General features: G+C 44.5%; 1 pseudogene; it reads right to left on the bottom strand.

Moving 5' to 3' along the window:
• LOC100739256 lies at positions 661–23,198 on the bottom strand (annotated as a pseudogene).

Raw genomic sequence — 23,407 nt, 5'->3', positions numbered from 1 at the left:
TAAGAAGCCCAAGAAGGACTAGAAAAATTTCATCTTTCTCTTCTTTCTTCAGGCTTTTCCAGAGGCATAGTCACGGTCACACACATTCCCATTTCCTTGCTTCCCTTGGTTTGGCCCCAATGACTAGGGAAGAGCCAGTCCAGTTTTCTAGCTCATTTTCTCAATTCAGGGTGAGGCAGGGGCATCTTGGTTCCTAGTTATTCCCCCCAATGTCTCAGACCCTCTCAAAAAAATGGGCCATAGGCAGGAAGATGGGGCGAGCCAGGAAGGACGAGACAAAGTGACTGAAATAAGAAGACACACCTTACAGATCAACCAGAGAGTTTGTAAGGATGCCAGGAAGAAGAGAAGCTGAGGCCTCGGCCTCAGAGAACCCTTGTGGGGTTGTACACTGGATTGCAGGACTTTAAGAGGATGTACTTGGTTTAGTTTTGGTGTTGTTTTGCTTTTTTAGAGCTGCACCCGTGGCAAATGGAGATTCCCAGGCTAGGGGTCCAATCGGAGCTATAGCTGCCAGCCTACACCACAGTCACAGCAACACAGGATCTGAGCCATGTCTGTGACCTACACCACAGCTCAGGGCAACGCCAGATCCTTAACCCACTGAGCGAGGCCAGGGATCGAACCTGCATCTTCACTGAGCCACAACGGGAACTCCCCTTAAGGCCTTCTTAAGGCGGACGCCTTCTCTGTGAACCTGAGGGGAATAAAGATCTAGTTCAGGAAGAATCTCCTGTGCACAGGTTTGGCTATGAGAGAAAACGAGTCTTCAGCAGTGAAAGGAGTTTGCAGGGACTGAAACGAGGAAAGTTCCAGACAGGGAGAAGCAAGAAGGAGGCCAGATCTGCTGCCCTGCCTGGCCATGCTAAGAGTCTGGATTTAGGGAATTCCCACTGTGGCTCAGCAATAACTAGTATTCCAACTAGTATCCATGAGGATGAGGGTTCCATCTGTGACCTCACTCAGTGGGTTAAGGATCCGGCATTGCCAAGAGTTGGATAGGTGTAGGTCACAGATGCGGCTTGGATCTGGCATTTATATGGCTGTGGCGTAGGCTGGCAGCTGCCGCTTTGATTCGACCCCTAGCTTGAGAACTTCCATATTCCCTAAAAAGACCAAAAAAAAAAAAAAAAAGTCTGGACTTAGTTCTCTGGAGGTGCTAGAATCAAAGCAAGGAGAAGCAGGGCTGGAGCAGAGTTGAATTTTAGGCAAGATTAGCCTGGATGATGCCGGGAGGCAGGGAGGCTGCCTCTTGGATCTGCAAGAGCGGGTACATCCCTGGCCCCAGGGGCTGAGGGCAGACAGTTTGGAGAAAGTGAACCAGAGAGAGAGAGAGAGAGAGAGAAGTTGAATGAGAGCTATAAGGAAGAGTGGAGTCCTGGGCTTAGGCCCTGGCTGGTGCTCTTGACTAAGTTTGGGGACAAAAGGAACACAAATTTGAGAAGGAAAATGAACTTAACCATGATAAACTCAGGAAAAAAACGAGAAGAAAATCCAGAACAGAACCTTGAGTAACTCCAGCATTTTCCAGTGGGCAGAGAAGACCCTTGAGAAACAGATAAGAATACTTATCTCCTGAATATTCTGTTATTTATTGTCTTTTTAAAAATTTTTATTTATTTATTTATTTTGTCTTTTTAGAGCCTCACCCATGGCATATGGAGGTTCCCAGGCTAGAGGTCTAATCAGAGCTGTTGCTGCCAGCCTACACCACAGACACAGCAATGCCAGATCTGAGCCGCCGTGTCTGCGATCTACACCACAGCTCATGGCAACACCGGATCCTTAACCCAATGGGCGAGGCCATGGATCGAACCCACAACCTCATGGTTCCTAGTCAGATTCGATTCCACTATGCCACGATGGGCACTCCCTGAATATTCTGTTACTGTCTCTGAATCCATACAGTGGGCTCTGGTTGAATTTAAAGAGCACTTACCATCTAAGTTCAACATTAAAATTTATGGCCAGACATCTGCTGATTTTCTATTTACGAGTCATATAAACATTCTATGAAAACATGAGAGCCTTAATTATTATATCACTGGCAGTATCCAATTATTTTTTCCTCATTCATACTCTTAAATATAAATTTGTGTCCACATTTGGATTTTGGATCACCCAAAGACTCAAGCAAGGCTGAAGCCTGATCCTTGTCCTAAGGATACTTTGTACTAGCTGTGTATCCCCACCTCCAGTCTTTGGCATGCATTGGAGAAATTAAGACAGGGCTCACTTTTAGGGGAAAAAAATGTTATGATTTCAGTGACAAAGATTGCACATTGTCCTCCAGTAATCATTCTCCCTTCCTACTCAGTAACTGAGCCTCTGTTTGATTCTTGGTTTTTTTTTTTCCCTGGGGAAAAAAAAAAATCTTCCTTCCACTGTCTTTCTTGCAGCTAGATGTGGTCATGAAGATAAGTTCTGGCCAATGGACTGTAAGCAGAAGGTGTGGATGCAACTGCCAGGAAGTGTCCTTCATGCTAAATGGCCTATCCTTCTCAATCTGGTCTTTTTGCTGGAATGGAGGGCAGGTGTGTGACTGGAGCTTCGGCATCCATCTTAGACTGTGAGGCAACCTTGAAAATGGAAACTGTACACTGCGATGCAGTGAAACAGAAGGCCTCTGACCAGTGAAGCTCTAAACAACCAAACTCCTTACTGTCTCCCTGAAAATATAGGAGACATAAAATTCTTTTTTTTTTTTTTTTTTTTGTCTTTTTGCCTTTTCTAGGGCTGCTTCCTCGGCATATGGAGATTCCCAGGCTAGGGGTCTAATCGGAGCCATAGCCACCGGCCTACACCAGAGCCACAGCAACGTGGGATCCAAGCCGCGTCTGCAACCTACACCACAGCTCACGGCAACGCCGGATCCTTAACCCACTGAGCAAAGCCAGGGATAGAACCCGCAACCTCATGGTTCCTAGTCGGATTCGTTAACCACTGCGCCACAACGGGAACTCCTAAAATTCTATCTTGTTAAGTCTCTTTTGAATTTTTTCTGTGACTTGCAGCCCAAGCTTGATCCTAACTAATGGAGTCAGAAAGGTTGTTCTCGCTCTAACTGCAAATACAACATGAAAGTTGTCTGCGGAGAGAAGAGCTGAAAACACGTACACAGCTGTGTGACATCCCCATGAAGCATACCCAGACGGAACGTCTCCCTGCCGATGTGCTCACATTTACAAAGTTCCTGCCGGATTCTCAGTGTGTGTGTGTTTTACTTATTTTTATTTTATTTATTTATGTATTTATTTTTGCTTTTTAGGGCCGTACCCACAGGCATATGGAAGTTCTTGGAAGTTCCTAGGGCTAGGGGTCGAATTGGAGCTAGAGCCACTTGCCTATGCCACAGCCACAGCAATGCGGGATCCAAGCTGAGTCTGCAAACTACACCACAGCTCACAGCAACGTTGGGTCCTTATTCCACTAAGCAAGGCCAGGGATCCAACCTGCATCCTCATGGATCCTAGTCGGGGTTCGTTAACTGCTGAGCCAGGAAGGGAGCGCCTGTGTGTGTGTTTTATGACACTCATTTAGACATGCTGCTTATTCAACTTAATTTGTCTTTGGATAATCAGTGACACACAAGGAAAGGGGAAGGAAACAAAGGGTAGACACATTTAGCTCTTTTTTCCTGGTGTTTCTATATTCTGGTTCTTTTTCTTTTCTTTTTTTTTTTTTTTTTTTTTTTCTTCCTTGCCCATGCCTATGGCGTGCAGAAGGTCCTGGGCCAGGAATCAAACACGGGACACTGCAGTGACAATGCCGGATCCTTAGCTGCTAGGCCAGCAGAGAACTCCCCATATCCTGGTTCTTACCCTGCATCATATTCTTCAGTCTTCGCACTTCTGACTGCTTCCTGGTCCTCGACATATTTATATCCTCCTTTGATTTTTAGTGCTTTAAAAATATGCCATCAGAAAGGTAAACTTCATACCCACCTTTTGAGGTCATAAAAGGATCCTGCAGGTAAACCATCCACAGAGGTGAGGCCAGCTCTCACCAGGCTCTTGGCAGAGGCATGCAGCCCTGCAATGCAAGGAGATGATGATTCCTGTTGATTCAAGAATGGAATGCGAGAGCTCTGAATTTCTCCTCTCTCTGCTCGAACGTAGCTACAGATGTACATCAGCATCTGGGAATTACCTCAAGTCTCCTCCCACCCAGCTATCACTGAGTCTTTCATCATATACTTTTTTTACCAAAGAAAAATTATTTCATTTTATTGTTTCCCTTTTTTAACTCAATGAATTTTATTACATTCATCATGGTACCACGATCATCACAACCCGATTTTACAGCATTTCCATGCCAAATCCCCAGCCCAACCCCCACCCCCAACCTGTCTCCTTTGGAAACCATAAGTTTGGTTTTTCGTCTTTTAGGGCCACTCCTGTAGCATATGGAGGTTCCCAGGCTAGGGGTCTAATCAGAGCTGTTCCTGATGGCCTATGTCACAGCCACAGCAACACCAGATCGGAGCCGTGTCTGCGACCTACACCACAGCTCGTGGCAACGATGAACGAGGCCAGGGATCGAACCCAAAAGTTCATGGTTCCTGGTCGGATTCGTTTCCACTGCGCCATGATGGGAACTCCTGTAAACCATAAGTGTTTCAGTTTTTCAAAGTCTGTGAGTCAGTATCTCCTCTGCAAAGAAGTTCATTGCGTCCTTTTTTTGGATTCCACGTGTAAATGATAGCATATGATGTTGGTGTCTCCCTGTCTGACAAAATTTCACTTAGCACGATAATTTCTAGGTCCATCCATGTTGCTGCAGATGCCATGATTTCTTTCCATTTAATGGCTGAGTAATATTCCATTGTATATATGTACCACATCTTCTTGATGCACTCCTCTGTCGATGGACATTTAGGTTGTTTCCATGTCTTGGCTATTGTATCTAGTGCTGCAGTGAACACTGGGGTACATGTGTCTTTTTGAGTCATGGTTTTGTCTGGATAGATGCCCAGGAGTGGGACTGCTAGATCAAGCGGTAGTTCTACTTTTAGTTTTCTGAGGAATCTCCATACTGTTTTCTGCAGTGGTTACAGCAATTCACATTCCCAAATTTTTTTTTTTTTTTTTTTTTTTTTTTTTTTTTTTTTTTTGTCTTTTTGCTATTTCTTGGGCCGCTCCTGCGGCATATGGAGGTTCCCAGGCTAGGGGTCGAATTGGAGCTGTAGCCACTGACCTACGCCAGGGCCACAGCAACGAGGGATCCGAGCCGCGTCTGCAACCTACATCACAGCTCACGGCAACGCCGGATCGTTAACCCACTGAGCAAGGGCAGGGACCGAACCCGCAACCTCATGGTTCCTAGTCGGATTCGCTAACCACTGCTCCACGATGGGAACTCCACATTCCCAAATTTTTTATTTTTAATTGAATTATAATTGGTTTACATTGTTGTGTCAGTTTCAGGTGTACAGCAAAGTGATTCACTTATACATATACATATATCCACTCTTTTTCAGATTCTTTTCCCATGTAGGTGATTATTATTTGTTGCCTATACTGTAACAACAGTAAGTCTTTATTGTTATCTGTTTTACATATAGTAGTGTATATATGTTATATATTTTACATATAATAGTGCATGTATGTTAATTCCAAACTCCTAATTTATCCCCCCACCTTTTTTTTTTTAATTTTTTCTTTGTCTTTTTGTCTTTTCTAGGGCCACACCTGAAGCATACGGAGGTTCCCAGGCTAGGGGTCGAATCCTTAACCCACTGAACAAGGCCAGGGATCGAACCCAAAACCTCATGGTTCCTAGTCAGATTCATTAACCACTGAGCCACGGCAGGAACTCCTCCCCCCAACTTTTTAATCATATATTTTTTCTGCTCATAATTTGAGTGAAGGGGTCTTAAAATAAGAATCAAAATCAGCTTTCCTCTGGGCCCTGTCTGCTCGGGCTTTACCCCACTGGATTGTATCAGTCAGCTGAACCTTTTTTTTTTGGGTCATTTTTTTATGGCTGCACTCGAGGATATGGAGGTTCCCAGGCTAGAGGAGCTGTAGCTACCAGCCTACATCACAGCCACAGCAATGCCAGATCTGAGCCACATCCAAAACCTACACCACAGCTGCAGTAATGCTGGATCCTTAACACAGTGCCTCAGGCCGGGGATTGAACCATGCTGCTTCAGAGACAATACTGGATCCGTAACCAGCTATGCCACAGTGGAAACTCCCTGGTATGATTTTTAAATCATTCAGAAATTTAGGTCCCACAAGAAGTGTATGTTTGGGCAGTTAAAAAAAAAAAAAAAAAAAAAAAAAACAGCAAAGGACACTCTCTTGTTTCTGGAAATGACAGTTTTTAGCGCCGCCAAAGGAACTATGATTTTCTGCTATTCAATCACAAAATGATTGAACACGCTCAACTAAGGAATTGTCCTTGTTCAAGAGATAATCTGGGCCCCGGGATTGATTATCATGAAATTTGAATGTAATCCAGACTCTCATGACGATCCCCAAACTGGTTCTTCGGTCATCCTGGGGTGGAGTTGTCTTGAGGAGATATAGAAGTGTATTCTGTCATCCAGCTCCCTGAGCTAATGTTTCACAGGCTGACAATGACAGAGCGATTGCCTTTGATTAAGGCACATTTTCCATTATCCATTGAGTACATACAGATTGTAAGAATCTGTCCTACCAAAAAAAAAGCCACGCCACGGCCCTTCAAGGATCCCGCAGGAGGTTCCAAGTTCCTGATTATGTGTGCATTTGGCTAATTATTTTATTGCTCCCTGAACGTGTTTCTGAAATGATTTCCCTGCCTGGCGGACGTCTAAATGGTTAATGCGGATTCCTCCTTGGAGAAAATCCAGCCAGTTGGTTGAGCTCTAGCTCTGCCCACTGTGATATGAAACCACCAGAGGGCGCAAGAGGCCAGCTCAGAATCTAAGTCCACCCACAGTTAGTACCTGAATCCAAGCCAAGTGTCCCCAAATGTTCTGAAGAGAAACTGGGTCAGGGCCTCTCCCTTCCCCGAAGACTCCCCAGTCACCCACTGGAAACCCGCTCAGTTTCAGTCCAGCCTTTAACCAGCTGAGGTTCCCCTGGAAGATCTGCCCCTGTCTGGAGTCTTCCTTGGAACACTAAGGTTTATGGGTCAGTACAAGGGGGAGGGGAAGGATGAGACAAAGAAAACTACAGACAGTTTCCACCCCAAACAAGTGTCAGGCTCTATGTTAGGCAGACAGGTAACTTCTCTAAAAAGATCAGTGACATCATAGAGGTGCAAATATTAAGACCATGAAAGCACAGACATAGGGGGCTTCACTGAACCTCAAAGGTTAGGAAAAGCTTCCTGGGATTGTGTGCTAAAACCTGAAGAGTGAGTAGAAATAACCTCGAAGAAACATGGGAGACGTGTTCCTTGCAGAGGGCGTAGCTTAAGCAGAGGCATAGAGTCTGTAGGGGGGGAGGCCATGCACCCCATCAGAGGCAGGGTCTGGCAGCCTTTGGTTTTGTGGTCAGCTCTAGCAGATGCAAAATCCAACAGCCCCCTAGGGAACTCAAAGAGACAACTCAGGACCTGAACTTAAGTTCAACTCAAATTAGAATATCCCAAATGGACTCCTGTAACAAATATCAGCGCCTCATTATGTTCAGTCTGCATCGATTGCTGGGATTCTCAAACTCTAAAACAAAAACCTTAGCTGCCGGCAAGGAATGCCATGGTAAGTTCTGCATTTATCAGCACAGACACAATACTTCAAAGACCATCCTGCATCATGGAGCTAAAAGATGTAACTTTCTGAGGCTCTCCCATGGAAATAGTACTCTAACATCGGCAAGCATCATGGGAAAGACTTCTTTTTTTCTTTTGTTTTTCTTTCTTTCTTTTTTTAATCTTCTTTTGGTCTTTCTAGGGCCATAAAAGCGGCAGATGGAAGTTCCCAGGCTAGGGGTTGAATTGGAGCTGCAGGTGCCAGCCACAGCCACAGCCACAGCAACATGAGATCCAAGCCATGTCTGCGACCTACATCACAGCTCATGGCAATGCCGGATCCTTAACCCACTGAGAGAGGCCAGGCGTGGAACCTGCATCCTCATGGATGCTAGTTGAGTTCTTTTCTTCTGAGCCACAATGGGAACTCTGGGGAAATACTTCTTATCAAGAAGTTCTGGAGTTCCCATCGTGGTGCAGTGGTTAACGAATCTGACTAGGAACAATGAGGTTGCGGGTTCGATCCCTGGCCTTGCTCAGTGGGTTAAGGATCCGGCGTTGCCATGAGCTGTGGTGTATGTCGAAGACGCAGCTCAGATCTGGCGTTTCTGTGGCTCTGGCGTAGGCCGGCGGCTACAGCTCCGATTGGACCCCTAGTCTGGGAACCTCCATATGCCACGAGAGGGGCCCAAGAAATAGCAAAAAGACAAAAAAAAAAAGAAAAAAGAAAAAAGAGGGAGTTATTTTTAAAGATTAGCAAAACTGGGAGTTCCCATTATGGCGCAGTGGTTAACGAATCCAACTAGGAACCATGAGGTTTCGGGTTGGATCCCTGGCCTTGCTCAGTGGGTTAAGGATCTGGCGTTGCCGTGAGCTGTGGTGTAGGTTGCAGACGCGGCTCGGATCCCGCGTTGCTGTGGCTCTGGCGTAGGCCGGTGGCTACAGCTCCGATTCAACTCCTAGCCTGGGAACCTCCATATGCCGCAGGAGCGGCCCAAGAAATAGCAACAACAGCAACAACAACAACAACAGACAAAAAGACAAAAGACCAAAAAAAAAAAAAAAAAAAGAAAAAAAAAAAAAAGAAAAAAGAAGTTCTCCATGGCAGCCCTGTGAAATACCTGATATGATAACTGTTGGGTTAGCCCCGTTAGTAACTTGGGAACGTCAAGGTCAATTGAACCAAAGTGATAGATCCACTAAAAGACTCGTGTTTTTATGGGTTAAGTCATGTTACCATAGACACAAGTAACACTTGACTGACACATGCACACATCTTTAAGAAGAATCTTGATAATTCAGATCCAATACTTCTTTCTATTCTGGTCAAATTTAGGCATGATTGTGATGACTTCCCAATATTTGAATTTAATTCTCAACTACTAACCCATCTTCTGCTAAGTCAGGGTGCAATGGTATGATTTTATTTGTTAGAATACATGAAAGTAAAATTTGTTTTAAGATATAACAACAACACTCCTCTCAACACTCTTTGAGATAATTAAAGACACACCAGACTATTGCACAGGTAAAAAGTAAAGAATGGTTAATGTAAATTCCATCAAAGATATCAAAGATTCCCAGCAGTGGCTCACCTGAATTTGCCAAGACAGAATCTGGATTAGATTGAACAGCTCTGGCATTCGGGTTTTGTTTGGTTTGGTTTGGTTTTGGTTGGTTTTGTTTTGTTTTTTGATGTCACCCACCCTCGATCAGGGATCAAACCTGAGCCACAGCAGCTACCTGAGCCACAGCAATGACAACACAGATCCTTAAGTGCTAGGCCACCAGGGAACTTCAACTCTGGCATTTGTAAGTCCTGCTTCTGTAAATCCAAAATCAGTTGGACATCAGCAATTAGTATGGTTAAACCTAATACCTTAGTCTATCGTTACAGATAGAAATTCACATCATACATTTATTCTGCACACCAGTAAATGAATTGTCTATAGTCAGGTGCTTGAATATTTAAGTTTTACTCCAGCCTTTAAATGAGATGAAATGTATTTTCAAATTAAAGACAACTTAAAACTACGGGCTCAGACTTCAAAGAGTGGTTATCTTATCTACCTGAGTGCTGTTTGCTTTCTCTTAAGCCGTCAATAAAACCTGAGAAAGTAGAATTGGCCACTCAAGATTCCCTGCCTCCACCCTACCTGGAAGACAGAGAAAGAGCGTGTCTGATGGGTGCTGCTTAATCCTTGGTATTTGAGCACAATGACTTGCCCAGACGACTGGTTAAAATGCTCAGCCCGGAGTTCCCATCGTGACGCAGTGGTTAACGAATCCAACTAGGAACCATGAGGTTGTGGGTTCGGTCCCTGCCCTTGCTCAGTGGGTTGATGATCCGGCATTGCCGTGAGCTGTGGTGTAGGTCGCAGACATGGCTCGGATCCTGCGTTGCTGTGGCTCCTGGCGTAGGCCGGTGGCTGCAGCTCCGATTAGACCCCTAGCCTGGGAACCTTCATATGCCGAGGGAGCTGCCCAAGAAATGGCAAAAAGACAAAAAAATAAAAAATAAAAAATGCTCAGCACTCTGGTGACTATTGCAAGTTTCATTCTAATGCTGTGAAACAAGTAGCTCATCCTTATATCCCAATCACACATAGGCTTCAGAGGATAGAATCCCTGAGTCTACATGTTACCTGAAAGAGGGATGAAAAAAAAATGTTTCACTTATCTTGAGCTTTCAAAATCCTGATGAACCACTGGATTTCACTTATCTTTCTTTTTTTTTTAATTTCAGTTGTTCTATTCCATTTTATTTGTTTATTTATTTGGCTTTTGGCTTTTTAGGGCCACAAATACGGCATTGGAAGTTACCAGGCTAGGGGGTGAATTGGAGCTGCACTTGCTGGCCTATGCCACAGCCACAGCATCTCTGGATCATTAACCCACTGAGTGAGACCAGGGATGCAACCCACATCCTCATGGATATTCATTGGGTTCGTTTCCACTGAGCCACAACAGGAACTCCTGTTCTTTTTTTTTTTTTTTTTTTCTTTTTTGTCTTTGTCCTTTTTAGGGCCGCACCCACGGCATATGGAGGTTCCTAGGCTAGTGGTCTAATTGGAGCTGTAGCCACCAGCCTACGCCACAGCCACAGCAACGCCAGATCCAAGCCACATCTGTGACCTACACCACAGCTCATGGCAACACTGGATCCTTAACCCCCTGAGTGAGGCCAGGGATCAAACCCACAATCTCATGGTTCCTAGTTGGATTCGTTTCTGCTGCACCACAACGGGAACTCCAGGAACACCTGTTCTATTCCATTTTAAATGACTCCATACTCCATGCCCTTTTATACCTTCCCAAAGTGTTTCTGAATATGCTAGCTTAGCTGACCCTTCACAGCCATCTAACATGCAGATCCAGCTGCCACTCAAGCTCTTCAATTGTCCTCCAGTATTGTAAGATCAAGTCCCCGAATCCTTGGCACCACCTACAGTGCCCACCTAGACCCTGATTGCCTTCCCAGCCTTGCTCTGGACATGCCTGCCTGTGCCCTGCTGCCCTCAGCATCCTGTTATTTGGGTCCAACCTGGACAACTCAGTAAACACTCTTACTTTTTCTTCCCTCTTATGTTCTCTGGTTGGTATTTGGGTTCCTTTCCCTGCCCCCCTCACCCCCTCAGGAGAAGGCTTTTCTTTCACTGCATCTCTCTTTGAACTAAGGGAAAAAGATGAGAATTTTCTACTTTCTGGCCAAGAGAGAATAATGTTAAGGCAGTTAAGCTATCCTTGCTGCCTTCCTAGTGGTGGGAGTTTTCTTGTTGCTCTAGAGCTACAAGGATGGGAAGAAATTGGAGTGACTGTGGGCTCCTAGGACGGACAGTATCCATCCTGAAAGGTAATGTTCCTTCTTTTTATCTGGAGAATCCAGGACTGGCAAGGTCATAGGCGTTAATTTTTTTTTATTTATTTTTTATTTTTTTATTTTTATTTTTTGCTGCACTCACAGCATATGAAGTTCCTAGGGATCGAACTCATGATAGCAGCGACCTGAGCCACTGCCATGACAATGCTGGGTTTTTAACATGATGCACCACAAGAGAACTCTGGTTAGAAGTGTTCAGAGTCATTTTGACCTTCTCCATGTCCCTGGGGTTCAGCCTTGCCCTTGATAGAGGTGGTGAGAAGTCTTTTTTTTTTTTTTTTTGGCTTTTAGGGCTGAACCCACAGCATATGGAGGTTCCCAAGCTAGGGATTCTAATTGGAGCTGTAGCTGCCCGCCTACACCACAGCCACAGCAACGCCAGATCCAAGCCATGTCTGCAACCTTCACCACAGCTCTGGATCATTAACCCACTGAGCAAGGCCAGGGATCGAACCCGCAAGCTCATGGTTCTTAGTTGGATTTGTTTCTGCTGCACCACAATGAGAACTCCCTAAGAAGTCTTGATTCACAAACCATAGATTTTCACCCAAACCTAATTCTCCCTTAGTCTTTCCCACCTCAGGGACCACCAGCCGCCCAAGTCCCAAGGCTAGGAGTTTGCTTTGTTCTTGCTCCTCTCTTAACCCCCCACATTCAGCCATTGGCAGGTTTTATTGGTTTTTACCTTCCAAGACTATCTCAAATCTGTGCATTCATCTCTCTCAACTGTATCCACTGAGTCCCAAGGGATTCCTCTCACCAGGAATCACCTTCCACTTGCTTCTCTGTATATCTACTCTTGCCTCCTGTCATTTCACTCCCCACATAGCAATCAGGGTGCTCCTCTTAAAGTGCAAATTCTTTTCGATTGTGCCTCTTTCGGTTTTTGTTTTTTTAGGGCCACATTTGTGGCACATGGAAGTTCCCAGGTTAGGGGAAAATGTAAGTTCTTATTATTTATGCAAATGAAGTATATGTTGTTGAAATACAATGTGTATACAAAAAGAACACAAACCCTGGTGTATAACTCAGTGACTTTACATAAAATGAACACACGATCAGCATCTCAGAAATTCCCTCATACCCTTTCCACACTACCCCCCTTCCAAATGTACCTGTATCCTGGGAGTTCCCATCGTGGCTCAGTGGTTAACGAATCCCATTGGAACCATGAGGTTGCGGGTTCGATCCCTGGCCTTGCTCCGTGGGTTACAGATCTGGCCTTGCCGTGAGCTGTGGTGTAGGTCACAGATTCCAATCGGATCCCACGTTTCTGTGGCTCCGGCGTAGGCTGGCAGCTACAGCTCCGATTGGACCCCTAGCCTGGGAAACTCCATATGCCATGGGTATGGCCCTAGAAAAGCCAAAAAAAAAAAAAAAAAAAAAAAAAAAATACCTGTATCGTAACTTCCAAAATCATAGATTGGCTTTGGCTGCTTTACAATCTTATATAAATAGAATCATACAGTGTGTTCTGGCTCCTTTCACTCAACATTTTGTTAATGAAAGTCATCCATGTTGTTGCTTGTAGTGGTGGTTTGTTTATTCTCATTTCTGGGAAGTATTCCATTTCATGAATTCACCACAATCCATTTGCCCTTTCGACTGCTGATGGATACTTGAGTAGTTTCCAGTTTTTAGCCATCAAGAGTAATACTGCTACAAACATTTTCATGCCTGACTCTTGGTGAGTCTATGTATGTATTTCCATCGGGAATATACCCAGGAGTGGAATTCCTGGGTGGTAGAAGTGCACACTTTGGTAGATATTGCCAATTTTCCATGTAGTTTGATGGATTTAGTCTCTCACTTGCACACCATTTGCTGTGCACCTTTGCCATCTCTTGATGTTTATTTTATTTTATTTGTCTTTTTAGGGATGCACCTGTGGTATATGGAGGTTCCCAGGCTAGGGGTCGAATCGGAGCTGTAGCCACTGGCCTCAGCAACAGCAATGCCAGATCTGCAACCTACACCACAGCTCATGGCAACGCTGGGTCCTTAACCACTGATCGAGGCCAGGAATCGAACCTGTGTCCCCATGATTACCAGTCAGATTCCTTTCTGCTGAGCCATGACGAGAACTCCATATCTGTCTTTTTAATTTTAGCTGTTTCCATGGGCAGCGTGCTCTTTAATAAATCTGGCCAGTATCGCCTCCGACTTAATGGCCTTCAATGGCTTCTCATTGAATTTTTTAAAAATGTTTATTTATTTATTTTTGGCCTCACCCGAGGCATGCGGAAGTTTCCAGGCCAGGAATCAAACTTGTGCCTCTGCAGTGACCCAAGCCACAGCAGTGGAAACACTGGATGCTGCTGTGTGACCAAGGAACTCCAAAATGTGGAGTTTTGACATCCACTAAAAGAAGGAGTATTTTCCTGGGTACATGGAAAAAACATGGCCGGAAGTGAACAGGGGAAGGGTTTAAGAGATAAACCAACAACGACACTTATTCAAGCAGCCAAGAGCTTGTCCATGAGTGAGGAGTCTCCAGAAAAAGAGAGTTTACCTAAAGAAGGGTACAATGATTTAGTCCCTGAGGATAGGTGTGGGTATTCCAGTAAATGAAATTTTTGCTTATTTATTTTTGCTTTTTAGGATTGCACGTGCATTATATAGAAGTTCCCAGGCCAGGGGCTGAATCCAAGCTGCAGTTGCTCCATAGACACATCAATGCAGGATCCAAGCCATCTGCCACCCATGGCACAGCTCACAGCAACACCCGATACTTAACCCACTGAGTAAGGCCAGGGATCAAACCTGCATCCTCATGGATACTAGTTGGATTCATTTCCACTGCACCACAATGAGGACTCCAATAAATGAAATTTTTAAAAGAATCAAAGAGCCCCCCATATCCCTAGGAAGCACCCCAATGTCTTTCAAGATAGAAGGCTCTTTTCTTTTTTTCTTTTTGTCTTTTGTCTTTTTAGGGCCGCACCTGCTGCATATGGAGGTTCCCAGGCTAGGGGTCCAATCAGAGCTGAAGCTGCTGGCATACACCACAGTCACAGCTACGCAGGATCCAAGCTGTGTCTGCAGCCTGCACCACAGCTCATGGCAACACCAGATCCTTAATCCACTGAGCAAGGCCAGGGATTGAACCTGCATCCTCAAGGGTACTAGTCAGTTTCGTTAACCACCGATCCATGATGGGAACTCCGGAAGACCCTTTTTTTAAGGGCTTAAACAATTCCTAGGGAGTGGTATAGACATTAGCTGGCTCAGATCCTAAACCCAGTAACTTTAATGCAAGAAAGAATGTGCTTCAAATCTTCTAAAATTGCAGGAGTTCCCATCTTGGCACAGTAGAAACGAATCCGACAAGGGACTATGAGGTTGCCGGTTTGATCCCTGGCCTTGTTCAGTGTGTTAAGGATCCAGCGTTGCCATGAGCTATGGTGTAGGTCGAAGATGAGGCTCAGATCTGGCGTTGCTGTGGCTCTGCTGTAGGCTGGCAGCAAAAGCTCCAATTAGACCTCTAGCCTGGGAACCCCCATATGCTGCGAGTGTGGCCCTAAAAAGACAAAAGACAAAAAAATAAAATCTTCTAACATTTCAATAAGAACAGGGACAGAAGTTGATAATGTGAAAAATAGTGTTCCTGGCAAGAATTTTGAGAATACATTAATTATTATAAGTTGCTAATTTTGTGTGTTTCCTAAATAAGCTCAGTCTCTGTTGTGGAACCTGACTTCCCTCTATTGTCTATTCCATCAGATAGCACCCATGTGACAACCACTGTAGATTTCCTACTGGACTGGAGAGGCTAAGCATCCTCTGGATGTGAGTACAATAGAAAGTACAGAGGATTTAAATGAGAACAAGAGCAGGATTTCTTGTGATTTTCATTTAAAATTAACTTTTCAGATTATTGGAAGGCATTCATCCTCCATAACACACTCATTTAAAAGGCTGACTTGGAGTTCCCATTGCGGTGCAGCAGAAACGAACCCGACTAGTATCCATGAGGATCTGAGTTAGATCCCTGGCCTCACTCAGTGTGTGAAGGAGTCAGCATTGCCATGAGCTGTGGTGTAGATTGCAGAGGCGGCTCAGATCCTGCGTTACTGTGCTGTGGCTGTGGTGTAGGCTGGCAGCTATAGCTCCGAATGAACTCCTAGCCTGGGAACCTCCATATGACGAGAGTGCGGCCCTAAAAAGCAAAAACATAAAAAAAATTAAAAAAAAATAAAGGGTTGACTTTGGCTCCAATAATCCTAGTGATTTAGCCACAAAAGTATGTTTCAAATAACGAGCTGCATGTTCAATGTATCTTAGCATTACATACACATGCGTTTCTGTAGGGCATATGGTATTTTTTTTCTTTTACATATGGTATTTTAAATTAAATGTAGTCATTTTGTTATGCAAAATGTCCAATTTCAGGGGGAAAAAAACCTTGGTGGGAGATCATCTTAGTAAGCCCTTGATGGTCTTCTAGGTGCTCAGGGTAAAAAGACGTCCAGAGGAGTTCCCATTGTGGCACAGTGAGTTAAGAACCCAACTAGTATCTATAAGGATGCGGGTTGGATCCTGACCCAGATCAGTAGGTTAAGGATCTGGGGTTGCCACTAGCTGATAATGGCTCGGATCTGGCATTGCATGGCTGTGGTGTAGGTTTCAGCTGCAGCTCTGATTCAACCCCTGGCCTGGGAACTTCCATATGCTGCAGGTGCGGCCGTAAAAAGAGGAAAAAAAAAAAAAAAAAAAGATGTCCAGGCAGGTCTCTGGCCTCAAACAGCTTATACTTAACAAAGAAAAAGATGGTTAAAGAGGCAATTGAAGTAAAAGTACTAAGTGTTACCCCAGGGAACTGGAGTTGATGTAGGAGTGCGAAGAAGGCGTTTACCCCAGAATGGGCGGGTAGGGGTCACTGTCACAATCTCTAGAAAGCTGTTCTCTCTTATTTGACATTCCTTTCCCTGCATCTTCTGAAATTCAGCTCAAATGCCAGTGCTCAGAGAAGCCTTCTGGATCCCTAGGTTGGAATGTTCCCAGAGTGGGTTTTCTTACTCCCCCCTGAAGGCTATACTTGTGTGGCCTCCTCTAAGTATATTTGCATATGGATGCAATTTTTTTTTTTTTTTTTTTTTTTTTTTTTTGCTTTTTAGGGCTGCACTTGCAGCATATGGAGGTCCCAGGCTAGGGGTCAAAACAGAGCTGCAGCTGCCGGCCTACACCACAGCCACAGTAACGCGGGATCTGAGTCACGTCTGCAACCTACACCACAGGTCACGGCAATGTCGGAACCCCAACCCACTGAGTGAGGCCAGGGATGGAACCCACATCCTCATGGGTACTAGTCAGGTTCGTTACTGCTGAGCCACAATAGGATCTCCCCTGAGAAGGGGCAATTTAATGTCAAATCAGGGGATTGGACTCTGGGTTCAGACAGCCTGGACTGGAATCATGGTCCGCTTGCTCTCTGTGACACCTTACCGATCCCTCCTGTGCCTTGGCTTCCTCATCTGTGTGAGGATTAAGTGGGGCGGGATGAGCAGAGCACTTAGAACAGTGCGGGCATGGGGTAAGTGCTCAGGAAGAGTTCTGTTACTGCTCCATGAATGTCTTGTCTCTTTCACCTCATCGTACATTTCTCAGACGCAGATACTCTGTGGTTCATCTTTGTGTCCTACCCATGAGCCCCAACCACTCTCCACCCGCTCCAGTGTCTGAAATGATCCCTTGTACATTTCAAGTGCAAAACATAATATTGCTGTAATGGCTAAAGTTCTCCCAGGTGTCAGGTGGATCAAATTTGGGTTCTGTAGTTTCTGTCATGGCTCAGCAGTTAACAAACCTTACTAGCATCTGTGAGGAAGCAGGTTCCATCCCTGGCCTCACTCAGTGGGTTAAGGATCTGGCGTTGCCAAGAGCTGTGGTGTAGGTCAAAGACGCAGCTTGGATCCCGCCTTGCTGTGGCTGTGGTGTAGGTCAGCAGCTGTAGCTCTGATTTGACCCCTAGCCTGGGAACTTCCATGTGCCCCGGGTATGGCCCTAAAAAAATAAAAATAAAATAAAATAAATTTTATATTATCTAGGAATTTCCCAGTGGCATAGAGGGTTAAGGATCCAGCTTTGTAACTGCTGTGGTTCAGGTCACTGCTGTGGCGTGAGTTTGAACCCTTGCCTGAGAACTTCTGCATGCCATGGACATGGCGAAAAAATGATTTTATATTATCCAAATGCAACATACTTAGATTATATACTATTTCAAAGCCATTTCTTTCTTCAAACTTGCTGTAATTATAGTGATATTGTACTTCTCCATGTTATAATTCTAAAATTACCATGTGCATACAGGGGAGATTCTTTTGTACTTTCATAATAGATTTTTTCCACCACTCTCAAGAGTGCACATACACAAATGCACAGTCAGCTACGTTGTTAGAATATATTGTACAGGTCAAACCGTAATTAAAATAATTATTATTTACATAGCACCGTAAATGTATCCACTACTTGAGTCATAATCACTGTAGTTAGAGACAGAAAACAGCAATTATATAATCCAGTCAACCCCAGAAATGTATGTCAGCCAGGATCCCAACAGAGAAGGTCTGAGAATGAATTTCAAGCAAAAATAACAGGCACAAGGAATCACACCCCAGTCTCAGATTCCCATTCTCTTCCCTGTACTGTGGTTTTCATTCATTCATTCACTCACTCATTCATTCATTCACTCATTCATTCAACAAACTTCTTTTCTACATTGTTTACCAGGTGCCAGGCCCTTTGCTAAGGAACAAATATCTACAGGAATGAGAAAAGTTCCCTTTCTGAAAGCGTTCTTAGTTATTTAAAAAAGACAAAGATGATTACACTCAGAGTCCGCCTCCAAGGGACTTAGAATCTCATGGGAGTGACTTGTGTGTATATATAGAATACTCTAATAGAAGTATCATATGGAACAATAAAAACCTGGCAGTTACGGAACTTACTCCTTGGCAATTACAGAACTCTTACTCTGTGCTAGATGCTTTAATTTTTTATTTATTTATTTTTTGGTATTAATGTGAGGTCATTTATTTTATCTTGGCAGCAATGTGCTAGATGCTTTAGACATTATTTTATTGTACCTCCCCCAACAGCTTATTAGGTAGAAATGATTATTATTCCTTTTTTTATGGTTTTTAGGGCTGCACCTGGGGCATATGGAAGGTCCCATGAGAGGCGTCCAATCAGAGCTGCAGCTGCCAGCCTACACCACAGCCACAGCAACACTGGATCCTTAACCCACGGAGCGAGGCCAAGGATCAAACCTGCATTCTCATGGATACTACTTGGGCTCGTTTCCACTGAGCCACATTGGAAACTCCAGGAGTCATATTATTTTGAATGCAAGTTAATGCTCCTTGATCCCCATGGGTTAGTATTCCATTGTGCCATTGTTTGGGTTTTAGTGTTAGCTTCACAGAATAAATATAGGAGAGACAAAAACAGACGAAAATATCCTAAGGAACGTGAAACAGTCACAAGGTCTTCATTTGAAGGTGTTCTTAGCCATGTTAGCTACAAACGCAGAAGGATCTCACTAGACATTTTCTGTTGTGATAAGAAATTAAAATAAACAGGCTACATTCGAATGAAGTTTTATTAGGAAAAATCCTGTCCTGCATACATGTTTGGAAATAAATGGTAGGGTTTTTTTTTCCCCCCTTCTACTTTTCTACCCATCGAGTTATTTGCTTTAGAATAAGCCTCTGTATTTAATAAGCTCCATTAGGAATACATCTGCCAAAGGGTATTAAGTCCTTGAGGGTTTATTATAAATCTTATATTTCTTGGCCACACTGACAGAAACCCAGCCCAGGAACCCCCCTCAACCCAATTCCTGAAGAACTTCACAATGTCAGTTAGTCATCCACATCAATGACTTCATCCAGTACCTGGCCGAAACTTCGCGATCATTCTGCATCAGAACTGTGTCTGAGCCACATCTTGAGAGGGAAGGAATCAGGAAAATTACAGGAGGACCCAGGCGTGGACATGAACCAGCTGAAAGTTTTCCGGGAACATTTGAAACATTCTTTTTACACTTGTGACAAGTGACATGGCTTTTCTTAATGAGCACATGCAGCCAAAAATCCCAGTTCATACGCTGGAAGGAAAACAGTCCCGCAAACAGGCTGCATGGCTCTGAGAAATGTTACCAGACCCAGATGCTAAGAGCTGGCTTCTAAACACCCTGTTCTTAGACCACCTGGGTGTGGTGTCCAGGCCTCACCCTCACCTCTAGAAAAATCTCAGGGCCACCACTCAGGGTGGCTTGTCAGCCACCAAGAGCAAGCAACACCGTTAGCTTGAAGGGAAATGCAATGCGAAGGCTTCTAGCAGAGGAACTATATAAAGAATAATATTTTCCACATGGCTGTATTAAAAAAAAGCTCATTTAAAAAAAAAAAAAACTTGCAACTGTTATGGGAAATTCCAAAGTAAATGTACTTAAAATCTGGTAAATATTTTGCTGGGAAATTCACACTTTAAAGAAACGATCTTTGAGACTCCTGGGGATAGAGGGCATTCACCTGACATATTTTCAAATCAAAATGGCTGCTCTAAAAACATATACCTTCCAAGGAAACAGAAGGAGCCCTCCTTCCTGTGCTGGGGACATTTACTGCACACTCACAGTCCCTTGCCTAGACGTCAGATGCCAGCTGGCTCGAGCCCTATTCCTATTGGCCAGAGGAGAAAACTGTTTTGCTTTGTTTTGTTTTTCAGATTGTGATGGTCTCATCTGTTCCTTATTTTTCCTCTTCTACCGGGATTTTGTTTACAAGGGTCCCAGAAACCACAGGGACCGTGGATCTCCTTCTTGGCAGGGTCTGCACCCTAAGGGGCCAAAGGCGGGGTGTTCAGAACAGCCGCCCGTCCTCACCAGTGACTCAGGCTCAGCAACTGCCGCTCAGACTGGAAAGGATCCGGCCTTGTCTAAGAAGCTGCAGAAACACACATGCAGCATTTCCACATGCACATTCTCCCTCATCACACAGAAGGTCTCTGTTTTGCAGGAGGCTCTCCAGTGGCTCCATCAGCCACCATTCTGCCAGTTCATTCTGATCTTCTCCTTTCCTCCCTAGGCTGCAGAAAGTCAAGGTCAGAGCAGCCTTACCAGTCCCCCCAAACCATTATTTTTTGGCAAGATGCTTTGATAGTGGAACGAATGCCTGCCAAAGGCAATCTGGAGCCCTTACCTAGACACCCACACATTTGAGAGCACACCTATGACTTTCCAAAATAGAAGCCAGGGGAGTTCCCATTGTGGCACAGCGGAAACAAATCTGACTAGGAACCATGAGGTTGAGGGTTCAATCCCTGGCCTTGCTCAGTGGGTCAAGGATCCAGCGTTGCTGTGAGCTGTGGTGTAGGTCGCAGATGTGGCTGGGATCCTGCATTGCTGTGGCTGTGGTGTAGGACAGCAGCTGTAGCTCTGATTCAACCCCTAGCCTGGGAACCTCCATGTGCCACTGGTGCGGTCCTAAAGAGAAGGAAAAAAAAAAAAAAAAAATAGAGGAGCCAGGGAGTTCCTGTAGTATCTCAGTGATAACGAACCCGACAGGTATCCATGAGGATTCTAGTTCCATCCCTGGCCTCGATCAGTGGGTTAAGGATCTGTCATTGCTGTGAGCTGTGGTGTAGATGGCAAACTCAGCTTGGATCCCCCATTGCTGTGGCTGTGGATGTGGCGTAGGCCAGCAGTTGCAGCGCCAACTGGACTCCTGGCCTGGGAACTCCCACATGCCACAGTGGTGGCCCTAAAAAGCAAAAAAAAAAAAAAAAAAAAAAGTCAACCACTTATTTTAAAACATTTGTGTTATAATCTCAGTTTTGTTGGGTTTTATTTGTTTGTTTTTGCCTTGCCAACATGTGGAAATTCCCGGAACAGGGATCGAACCCGTGCTGTAGCAATGACCCAAGCTGCTACAGACAACGCTGGATCCTTAGCCTGTTGCACCCCAAGGGAATTCCAATATTCTGATTATTTTTTAAAACAACTATAATTAATTGCAAATTCTGCTTCTCTTCTATTTCCCTTGTCTCCCCTCCCCCCCACCCTGCGATTTAATATTCTCATGCTCATGTACATTTTTGTCCTTTTATAATCATGATTTATATTCATAAACAAAATATAGTACAGTTCTACAAATTTTAGAAGTTTATAACATAGTATTATCTTAAATCACAGTATCATGGTGTTTGTTTTTATTTCCAGTTTTGGTTTTTTTACTCAAAATTGTGTTTTTGAAAATTATCCATTTTGATGCAGGCAGCTCAAGGTCAGTCATTTTAACTGCTGAAAGCTGCTCCACATTGTGAACATCTCACAGTGCCCGTATTTAATTTCCTATTGATGGGAGTTCCCGTCGTGGCTCAGTGGTTAACGAGCCTGACTAGTACCCATGAGGACGCAGGTTCCATCCCTGGCCCCACTCAGTGGGTTAAGGATCCGGCGTTGCCATAAGCTGTGGTGTAGGTCACAGACACGGCTCTGATCTGGTGTTCCTGTGGCTGTGACATAGGCCGGCAGCTACAGCTCCGATTAGACCCCTAGCCTGGGAACCTCCATATGCCAGGGGGTGCAGCTCTAAAAAGACCAAAAAATAAAAATAAAAATAAAACTTCCTTATTGGTGGGTATGTCAATTGTTTTTGTTTCTTCACAGTCACAGACAGTACTGGAATAAACATTGTTTGTCCCCTGGAACCCATGTGCAAAAATTTCACTGGGGTGTGTACCCAGAAGAATTACTGCGTGTGAGGGTAGGAATATTTTTAGCCTTGATATAAACTGCCAAATTGCTCTCTAAACCAGTCATATTTATTTGCACACTCCCCAGCCTTTCATAAGCAGTTCCACTAGTCCACAGCCCAGCTAATATGTATTATTCCCAGATATCTCAGTTTTGCTAATCTTTTTTTTTTTTTTTTTGTCTTTTTGCCATTTTCTTGGGTCGCTCCTGCGGCATATGGAGGTTCCCAGGCTAGGGGTTGAATCGGAGCTGCAGCCACTGGCCTACGCCAGAGCCACAGCAACGCGGGATCCCAGCCACGTCTGCAACCTATACCCCCAGCTCACAGCAACACAGGATCATTAACCCACTGAGCAAGGGCAGGGACCGAACCCGAAACCTCATGGTTCCTAGTCGGATTCCTTAACCACTGCGCCATAATGGGAACTCCCAGTTTTGCTAATCTTTAAAAATAAAATAAAATAAAATAAAATAACAAGCCCTGGCTGGTTTTATTAAAGACAAATTGTGCATGATTTCCTCTTCACCAGTCTGTCCTGGCATGCTTCTGATATCAGAATCACCTGGATCAATGGTAGCCACTGTGCATGCTGTGTAGTATTTTCCACATGCTGTGCCCAATTCAATATTATTGGCATCGCAGTGATGGACACCAGTTTTGGCCAACTGGCCATAATTCTATTTCTGTAATTCTATTTCAGATTTCCTCAGGGCTGGGCAGTTGTTGGCAAGGATGATCAGTTTCGCTTTGCCTTGTCGGATCATTTTCAGAGTCTGCTTGTACCCCAGCACCTACTTTCCATTTTTCATAATGAGCTGGAGCCAACAATTGATTGCCTCCAGCAAATTTTTTGTCTTCTTTTCGGCCACCATCTTCCTGCTTTAGGTGCGGGACACCCCCAACCAAAAGCAGACGTCAAGATGGCCAGGGAGCCAGAAAGGTAGGAGTCCCCACAATGCCAAGCTCTTTGCAATGGACAGTTTTGCTAATCTTCCATGCATTAACCGATATCTTATGACTGTGTTGTTTGCATCTCCCTTGTTATAAATGACATTGAGGAATTCCCATCGTGGCTCAGTGG

Source organism: Sus scrofa, chromosome 8 (assembly GCF_000003025.6).
Source record: "Sus scrofa isolate TJ Tabasco breed Duroc chromosome 8, Sscrofa11.1, whole genome shotgun sequence".
Classification (NCBI taxonomy): Eukaryota; Metazoa; Chordata; class Mammalia; order Artiodactyla; family Suidae; genus Sus; species Sus scrofa.
The sequence above is the reverse complement of the archived record's forward strand: the minus strand, read 5'-3'. Positions and strand labels throughout refer to the sequence as shown.